The sequence below is a fragment of the Prunus persica genome, chromosome G1 (genome assembly GCF_000346465.2).
Source record: "Prunus persica cultivar Lovell chromosome G1, Prunus_persica_NCBIv2, whole genome shotgun sequence".
NCBI lineage: Eukaryota > Viridiplantae > Streptophyta > Magnoliopsida > Rosales > Rosaceae > Prunus > Prunus persica.
In genome coordinates, this window is record NC_034009.1 from 470,288 (window position 1) to 480,777 (window position 10,490).

General features: G+C 37.7%; 1 pseudogene; it reads right to left on the reverse strand.

The window, feature by feature from the left end:
* LOC18790625 lies at nucleotides 2,249–10,282 on the reverse strand (annotated as a pseudogene).

The following is a 10,490-nucleotide window of genomic DNA, read 5'->3' on the forward strand; positions in this document are numbered from 1 at the left end:
GAAAGCAATTCAGACAAAGAGGAAACCAAAAACAACAAAAATGAAGACTCTTCACAACCTCCATGGTCCTGCGCAGCTGGTGATCTATACATTATTAGCATGCATCCTCATTCATTCCCCCTCATGTTATCTTTTTGGACAGCAACACTATTCCCTTATATATTTCAGACATGTATTATGGATCATCCTTTCCTTGCTGTCCTTTTTTCTTTGGCTCTGTACAGTAAGCAGTTAATCTCCTTCTTTCTTATGTCAGAAATTTGAGCTCAGATATGCATGTATGTAATATATTATATATGTACATATAGGTTTTCTCCAATAAAAATGTTCTTTATTGTAATTAAAATAAGGACATCTTTTTTATGGGCTCTCTAATCTAGTGATCATAACCTTTCAGTTTTTAAGTTCTCTTTTAAGAAATTATCCATGTAAAAAGTTAGACAAATTTGGAATTGTTTAATCATTTATCATCCACATTTTCCTTTTAATTTTGTCTAACGAACTGGATTTTTTTGCACATTTTAGATGACTAAGCAACTTCATGATTTTTACATGGATAATCCTTAAAGGATGACCTGAAACATAGACGGTTCCAATCATTGAAATACTTTGTCGAGTGCACTACAAACAAAGGATGTACGTGCACTCTTCATACAATAAGGACATCATTAATTAACATAGAAATTCTCTATACATGTACATTGTTATGTTTTCACAACCATCCTAAAATCCTATTTATAGTACATAGGACTTGTGTTACTATTCTATCCGAAGTAGGAAACTAAAACATTAAAGAAATAGGTTAAAACACTATCCAAAATAAACAAGAAACCGAACAACTGACCGGTTGGCTAGCTAGAACGACCAATTGCTAAACTGCGTCAAATCTGAACTAGTTGGTTAGGTGCTCCAAAACTTGGACACTTGGTATTGTTGCTACCGGTCACATAAAACTTGGCGACTGGTCGGTTCTCATGTTCCGGCCTATTTCCTTACTTCCAACACCTCAAACCAAATAGCGAGTCAACCACAACAATTTTTGAACTATCTTGTTTACGCTTGAGACTTTTCAAAGTTTGTAGTAGCCAAACAATTTGTCATCCCACTAATTACTCAGTAAATTAATTCCACATTTTTTCCTTAATTGTAATAAGTAATTGCCTCGTACTGTGCTATGTCATAGTGAGAGCAAATTTTTAAATGAGGGATGATTAAGCTGAAAGTTTTCTTTCAACCTTGAGCTATCCTCGCGTGAAAAGACAATCATGATCATAGGGGTGTACTGCCTCTAGTGCAAACTTGTTTTTGGATATGTGTGACGGTTTTTTTTAGTACAAGCTATTGGGGGAGGGGGGTTTACACAAATATTTATTGAGTGTCTGGGAGTTTTAAACTTCTACCTACATAGATGGTGAAAGAGCTCACCCATATGAGTTATATATACCTCACTGACGGATATGTGATAGTTATGCATAACAATCTGTGCCCTATATATGTTTATAACTAAATATTTGATTCAAAGCCTGGTTAGTTTGTGATTGTATCAAAATTATATATGGCATTACTTTCTTTAGTTGATATTGCCGGATTGGTTTCTTTACTTTTTTTTTTTTTTAAAACCAACTTCTTTATTTAATAATATGTAATTAAGTATATCTTAGTCTTTTTTATTAATTACTTTAATTAGTATTATTATAGACTTATGCCGGCCAACATTCATCAAGAGAAGTCTCATCCGACAAATGTTTGCCAGCGTAGGTCTGTGCTAACAAAATCGTTCGTCGGAAGAGGTTTTTTTATTTCTTTACTCTTTTTTTGCCAACTATTTTTGTTTAATATATATAATTAAGTAAGATCTTAGCCTTTTTTAATTATTTATAATTATTATTTTAGTTAACATTTAAATATTTTAATGATTTCATAAATTACTTAATAATGATTTCATAATATCTTAGCAATACTGTTTAAATATTCGAATATATTAAAGGAAATATGAAACTATAAATCCATGTTTTTGCCACACTATAAATCCATATTTTTATTTTTGCTTCAAAAGTATAAAATTAGTTCTTTACTTTTGTTTTATGTCAACCTTCTTTAATTTAATTTATGTAATTAAGTAAAATCTTAGTCTTTTTTAATTACTTTAACAATAACGCTACGGGCACCAACTTGTTTACCAACTTTTGGATACCAACACATGTGGCACATGACATGGCAACCCCTGTCATCTGCCATCTCATCTATTTTAATTACATAATTTGTTAGTGGCCTGAATTGTTTGCTTCTCCTTCGGTACTGAAGCTCCAGTGGGGTCCTGCATATATACACAATAGAAGTTTGAATCAAGTGTTTCTTAATCACAGAGATGCACTAAATTTCTTGATTTATAAGAACTTTTTTGTCAATAAAAACAACCATGTTAGCATGATTGTCTTAATAAAGTTTTCCATTTTTTAAGACGAGATCAACAAGCTAGAGAATTTATAAATGACATACCCCAAGCATGAGAAAAGTGAATGCTTGATTGTCTGCACCAAGATAAATTTCAATCAACCTTCGCAGGTCAGCAAGGCTTGCATCTTTTACAACCTTAAGTGTTGTAATGAACTTCCCTGGATTCTCTTTTGAAGCCTCCCATTTCACATACACTTCAGTATCTGCATCAGTGACCACATCTGAAGGGTTGTAATTCTCCTTGAAAGCCAAAGCCATCTCATCACATACTCGACTTTTGTTTCTCTTCTGTCAGTTTCTGCTCATTTTTCTGATTTAACTTATGCAACAGTAGGTGCTGGACTTGTCACATATTGAGAGAGCTCTCTGTAGTTTCCACAGAGTGTAAATATAGTAAATATGTAGCGGATCCTGACAAGCCTATCATCTGGTCCCCCCCTGCCATCTTCTTCCCCTGGATTTCTGCTTGGCTGATTCACAGTTGGTGTATGTTGATAATCCTTAGGTAAAGATGTCAGGGATCCCATATTATAATTACTCTGGAGGCTAGACCCATCAACCATGCACTCTCTTTTCCTCTATAACTTCTTTCTCCACTTCTTTAGCTTCCACATTTTCCTTAAGTCCTTTCTCTTCTTCCATTTCTTCTTCCTCAAAAACAGTGCTTAGGCATACCTATATGGTTGTGTACTGCTGTCAGATTGATAAGCAACCCCACCTACATATTTCACCTCACGAGCAAAAGGTTCTTGATCATCCATGTCCAAATCCATTGACTTTACCATTCCTCCTGCATCATCACTGGCATAGATCCCTAACAACCTTTTGGCAAACTGGGTTCCTTCATGGTCCTTTGTCCCACTTTCCTTACCATTTCCTGTTAAAATGTAAACTGCCTAGCTAATTTCAGATTAGTTAGTAAGTTCTATGTCAGTTTATATTCAATCTGTTTTTAATCTTTGTGTTAGCTGAGTGCCTTGTGCTTATATGCCAGGTGCAATGCTAGAGTCTGTTTTGAATTCCCAGCTGTTAGGACAGCTGTGTATTGCCATGTGTCATACTCACATTGGCTTACTATTACAAACCGTTAGATTTGAATCTATTGATGTAAGAGAGAACATGTAACAGTCATGAAGGAATATAAGCTTTGCTGCTATGTTCATGCAGAGTAAGAAAACTGTTAGAACAATCTAAGGCTCACTGCTCTCTCTCTCTCTTTCTCTCTCAGTACATTTTCTTGCTCCTTTTGCAATCCAAATATTCAACATGGTATCAGGTGCGCAGGTTGGATCTGAATAGAGGGCGTTGAAGCTGTGGGAGCTGAGTCTGGAAATCCAACGAGAAATTTCCTACTCTCAACTCATTGAGTCTGGTCTCAGATGGCTGGGTCAGGAGGGAGTGATCTTAGAGCTCCAATATTCAATGGGGAGAACTATGAGTTTTGGAAGATTCGAATGAGAACAATTTTCAAATCTCATGGAATCTGGAATTTGGTTGAGAAAGGCCTTCAAGTTCCAGATTCAAAAGCTGATAAAGAAGGGTCATCAGATTCAGAGATGGTGTCCTTGTTGATGAAGGATGCTAAGGCTCTTGGTATTATCCAAGGTGCGGTTTCAGATGACATCTTCCCCAGAATCTCAAATGAAGAAACCTCAAAAGGTGCTTGGGATATCTTGCATCAGGAGTTTCATGGTGACAAGCAAGTCAGATCCATCATGTTGCAGGGTCTGCGTCGAGATTTTGAGTACACCAGGATGAGGGATGATGAGATCTTGTCTGGATACATCACTCGGTTACTTGAGCTTGTAAATCAGATGAAGGGATATGGGGAAGATCTGACCAAAGGGAGGATAGTTCAAAAACTGCTAATAAGCTTAACCAAGGAATTTGATCCAGTCTGCTATGTGATTGAGCAAACTAGAGACATTGAAACCATTGAAGTGCAGGAGGTAATTGCAGCATTAAGAGGTTTTGCTCAGCGCCTTGACAGACATGCAGAAAGCACCACTGAGAAAGCTTTCAGCAGCATGAGCATAAACTCAAAAGGATCTCAATCAAGTTCTAGTTCTGGCTCTAATAAATCAAAGAAGAACTGGAAGTCCAAGGATAAGAAATGGGATTCTAAACCTCAAAACAATGCCAATCAAGGGGGAAAACCAAGTCAAGGAGACAAATCTGGAAAATACAAACATTGTGAGAAGTTACACTATGGTGAGTGTTGGTTTAAAGGAAAACCAAAGTGTCATGGCTGCAATCGATTTGGTCATTTTGTCAAGGACTGTGACCAAGCAAACAAGGCAGGGAAACTTACTAACATTGCAAATCAGGTAACTGAACCTGCCATTATGTTCTATGCATGTCATGCTGCAACAATTGGAAAGAATGTGAATATGTGGTATGTTGATAGTGCATGCAGCAATCACATGACTTCCCATGAGTCATTACTTGTAAATGTTGATAAAAGTGTGAAGAGTAAAGTCAAAATGGGGACTGGTGATCTAGTGCAGTCAATAGGCAAAGGGACTTTGGCTATAGAAATGAAGGGTGTGACTAGATATATCAAAGAAGTCATGATTGTACCAGGTTTAGATGAAAATTTGCTAAGTGTAGGTCAAATGATAGAACATGGGCATTGGCTTGTATTTGGTGATAATGCAGTTGATATCTATGGAGATAGGCAGCTGGAAGATTGCATTGCAAGAGTGCCAATGAAGGGAAACAGATGTTTTCCTTTAAATCTTGACTATGTTAATCCTCCTATGGCAAACAGAGCAACAGTTGGAGAAACATCCTGGCTGTGGCACAGAAGATTTGGACACTTAAACTATATTAGTTTGAAGTTGTTACAAGAGAGAGATATGGTTCAGGGAATGCCTAATTTACAAGAACATGAGAAGGTCTGCTCAGGTTGTGCAGAAAGCAAGAATCACAGAAGCTCTTTTGATAAGGAAGGAGCTTGGAGAGCCACTCAACCTCTAGAACTGATTCACTCAGACATTTGTGGTCCAATGCAGACCATCACTCTTGGAGGGAACAGATATTTCCTCATCTTCATTGATGACCACACCAGAATGTGTTGGGTGTTCTTCCTACAGCATAAGTCTCAAGCATTCAACATATTCAAAAGGTTCAAAAGCATGGTTGAGCTACAAAGTAGTCATCAAATTAAGAAGCTAAGAAGTGATAGAGGTGGAGAATACACATCTCTGGATTTCTCAAAGTTCTGTGAAGAGATGGGATTAGAAAGGCAACTGACAGTAGGCTACTCTCCACAACAGAATGGAGTTGCAGAGAGAAAGAATCGTACTGTGATGGAAATGGCAAGAGCCATGATGCATGAGAAGAAAATCCCTTTGAAGTTTTGGGCTGAAGCTGTCAATACAGCTGTATATCTGCAGAACAGATGTCCTACAAGTGCACTGGACAATTCCACTCCATTTGAGAAGTTCAGTGGAAGAAAACCAGGTGTCAAGCATTTGAGAATATTTGGTTCTCTATGCTATATTCACATCCCCACACAGAAAAGGCACAAGCTGGAAGACACAGGTGAGAAGGGAGTATTTGTAGGATATGGTGTATGTGAAAAGGGGTATAGAGTGCTCAACTTGAGAACTCAAAAGATTGAGCTGTCTAGGAGTGTTATTTTTGATGAAGAAGCAATGTGGAATTGGGAAACCAATGAGGCATTGCAAATCCCTATGTCTTGGGGTGATGGAGTAAGTTCAATTGTATCAGATTTGGATTCAGAACCAAATCTGTTACAGCAACAGATTGTACAGTCTCCTATGGAAACACAAACAGGTAATGATGTGCATGCTACTCAAGACTCTGCTCCATTAGAAACTTATGATAACACCCCAAAGAAATGGAAGAGTTTGAGTGAAGTGTATGCTCAATGCAAGATGAGCATCATTGAACCTGAAAATTTTGAAGAAGCAGTCAAAGATGAAGCTTGGAGGAAGGCTATGACTGAGGAGATACTTATGATAGAGAAAAACTCCACTTGGGAATTGGTTGACAGGCCAAGTAGTAAACCAATTGTGGGAGTGAAGTGGATATTCAAAATTAAGCTTAATCTTGATGGCTCCATTCAAAAACATAAAGCAAGACTTGTTGCCAAGGGATACACACAAAAACCAGGGATTGATTTCAATGAAACCTTTGCTCCTGTAGCAAGGTTAGACACCATTAGAACTCTCATAGCTCTTGCTGCTCAGAAAGGCTGGAAACTATGGCAATTGGATGTCAAGTCAGCCTTCCTAAATGGTGTCCTTGAAGAAGAAGTTTATATTGATCAACCGGATGGTTTTGTAGTTAAAGGTGATGAGGGTAAGGTGTATAGGTTAAGAAAAGCCCTCTATGGGTTGAAGCAGGCTCCAAGGGCCTGGTATAGTGAAATTGACACCTACTTGAATCAGTGTGGTTTTCACAGAAGTCCAAGTGAAGCCACTCTCTATGTGAGAACAAAGGAAGGTGTGGGAACACTAATAGTGTCAATCTATGTAGATGACATAGTGTACACAGGAAGTAGTGATGAAATGATGAAAGAATTCAAAGCTGAAATGATGTGCAAGTATGAGATGTCTGATTTGGGTTTACTCCACCATTTTCTTGGTATGGGAGTAACACAAACTGAAGGGAGCATCTTCATTCATCAAAAGAAGTATGCTCTCACTCTCTTGGATAAGTTTGGACTCAAAGACTGCAAGTCAGTAAGCACTCCATTAGTGGCTACTGATAAATTGAAAAGAGAGGATGGAAGTGATGCTGCAGATGAAAGTTTGTTCAGAAAAATTGTAGGCAGCCTGCTGTACCTTACTGCAACCAGGCCAGATATCATGTTCTCTGCCTGCCTGCTTGCAAGATTCATGCACAACCCTTCTAAGATGCACTATGGGGCAGCTAAAAGGGTTCTAAGGTACATACAAGGCACAATTGACTATGGAATTGAGTATGTGACAGGAAAATCTGCACTCTTAGTTGGTTACTGTGACAGTGACTGGAGTGGATCTGAGGAAGATATGAAAAGCACTTCTGGATATGCATTTTCATTTGGAAGTGGTGCTTTTTCATGGGCATCAGTCAAACAACACAGTGTGGCTCTCTCTACTGCAGAGGCAGAGTATGTGAGTGCAGCAGAAGCTACATCACAAGCCATTTGGCTCAGGTTTGTTCTTGAAGATTTTGGGGAAGAACAGACCACTGCAACAACTGTGTTTTGTGACAACACTTCAGCCATAGCAATGGCTAAAAATCCTGTTTTTCATCAACGGAGCAAGCATATTAAAAGGAAGTTTCATTTTATTAGAGATGCAATACAAGAAGAAGTGATTGAACTGCTCTACTGCAAAGGAGAAGAGCAGATTGCTGATATCTTCACCAAAGCTCTTCCCAAAGACAGGTTTGACTATTTGAGGAGAATGCTTGGAGTGAAATCAGCTAGCACTTTAGAAGGGAGTGTTAAAATGTAAACTGCCTAGCTAATTTCAGATTAGTTAGTAAGTTCTATGTCAGTTTATATTCAATCTGTTTTTAATCTTTGTGTTAGCTGAGTGCCTTGTGCTTATATGCCAGGTGCAATGCTAGAGTCTGTTTTGAATTCCCAGCTGTTAGGACAGCTGTGTATTGCCATGTGTCATACTCACATTGGCTTACTATTACAAACCGTTAGATTTGAATCTACTGATGTAAGAGAGAACATGTAACAGTCATGAAGGAATATAAGCTCTGCTGCTATGTTCATGCAGAGTAAGAAAACTGTTAGAACAATCTAAGGCTCACTGCTCTCTCTCTCTCTCTCTCTCTCTCTCTTTCTCTCTCAGTACATTTTCTTGCTCCCTTTGCAATCCAAATATTCAACATTTCCATCACCTGAGCGGCATAGCTCAAGCTCAATTTTCTCCAACCGCCGCCTCAGTATTTCAACTTCCTGCTGCTGCTGCAATATCCTTTCTTCCATTCTCTTCCTCTCCAATTCAACAAACTCATTTTCCATACGCTGGCATTCCTCCAACTTCTTTTCCAACTCACGTTACAGAGTCTGGGCCACTTCAGTCACCTTCAAGTTGATTTCTTCCTCCTTTTTCCCAGATCCCGTCCCTTCCACAAGCTCAAATTTAGCTCTCAGTGCAGCAACCTCTTCTTCTTTCTTCTGTAACTCCCTGTGTGCTTCATTTCGCTCTTTCTCTTTGAGCTTATTTTCCCTTTGCAGTTTAAGGATGAATTCATCCATGGCAGCAATCCTTGATCCTAAAATAACAGCAGATGAATCTTCAGTCCCAATTTTATCCTTGATTGGCGTATGAGGATCACGGACAATACATTTTGCTTTTGCACCATATTCAAGAGTGGAGATTGTCTTGTGTATTTCCTTTGGGTCTGGGCTTGCACACAGTACCATTAAAATTTTTGTTTTAGCATCTTCGAAAGAATCCTGCACAAAAAGAACATGAGAACTGTCATTCACATACAAGGTTAGGGGGCAGGGCACCATATAATCCTTAGTAACTGACATTAGTGTGAATAAAACTTACCTGTAGAAGCATGGTCAGTTTGCTGTCACTGAAAGGCACATGATGATGTAGAACAGATGGCAGATTTTATCGCGATTGAGCTAGAAAAAGGACGTAGCGGGAATATGCAGTTTTGTCGTCCAAGCTCCGATTAGGACGCAAAATACCTTTTCGGAAAGGGAACGACGCCACGAGTGTAACTCACAGCTTTGCTGTGACATAAGGTGGATTTTGGCATTCTGAGGTCGTTTGGCCTTCCAAAACTGCAGTTAAAGTTTGGTAGTTAATTTTCCAATAAATTCTGTTTTGGACAGTTTAGGAGTTACGTTATTAAGACTCCAAATTAATCCTGTTTTTTTCAGTTTTATGTAATAACTCCCCTAGTAGTTGAAGGGTTGAGGGTTGTTGAGAATTGTGTATTTAGACAGGTTTGTCTAATGTTTCTGGCAACTCAATTTTTAATAACATTATTCCAAGAGAGCTTCTCTTAATTTTCTGGTGGAATCCAGTTTTATTGTTACTCAAAGTTTCGCTTGAAACCTTTGTGCTTGTGCTGCGTCACATGAGAATCACCATTGGCAATGGATTCAACCACTCTTTTGAGAGCTATGTTTCCTTGGTTGATCTTTGCAGTCTGTGAATTCAATATAACCATAATTTAACATTTGTTACAATGACAATGAAACTGCATACAGTATATCAGCATAAATTAAGCACCACCAAGACATTACCTGCATTTTTGCCTTAAATCCAATTTGGCCAGCTTGCTCAATATTTTCAGAGCCAGCCATGTCCACAAGCATCAAGCGTCCTTCTACTGTTGGGACATCAAGGATTATCTGTGCAGAAATAGAAAGCAAGTTATATACAACTAGTGACAAGACTTGGGGAAGAATGATCATATATTTGAAAGTCCAAGGGAATCCTATCATGCAATGGCTCCGAGAACTTCTTTCATTGCAAATAGTACTTCTTTAATAATACTAATTAATTATATTTAATTATCTTAAATAATTTTGTGGAATTTAAAATTATTTTTAAAATAGTTTCAATTATTTAAAAATTCTAGAAAATTATTTTAGTATTCTAAAAATGGAATTTTAGTCTCCAAACCCTAAATCCAATTATCGAACCAAAAACCATAGTTTTCGAACCAAAAATCATAGTTTTCGAACTTATCCGAACTTGTTCCATAACCGTTCGCAAGCCTCGATTAGGCTTGGATAATCACGTAACTCGACCTAGGGCTTTACGATTTAGGTTTCGCTCTCAATCTTGGGTTAGTATGATGTGACCGAACCTAACCTAGACATGTCTTGGTGAATTTTAATTCGATTTGGGCATTAAATAATACATAATACTTAATTATAAAAAAGATGGGACTTGGGCTATGGGGAAATGTAATAAAGACACCAAAACGAAAAATAAGTAATTTATTTTTTCGTTTTTGCACAGCAGAATTAAATTAGTAACATATTTAAATATTCACTAAAGAAATAATAATTAATACATAATTACTAA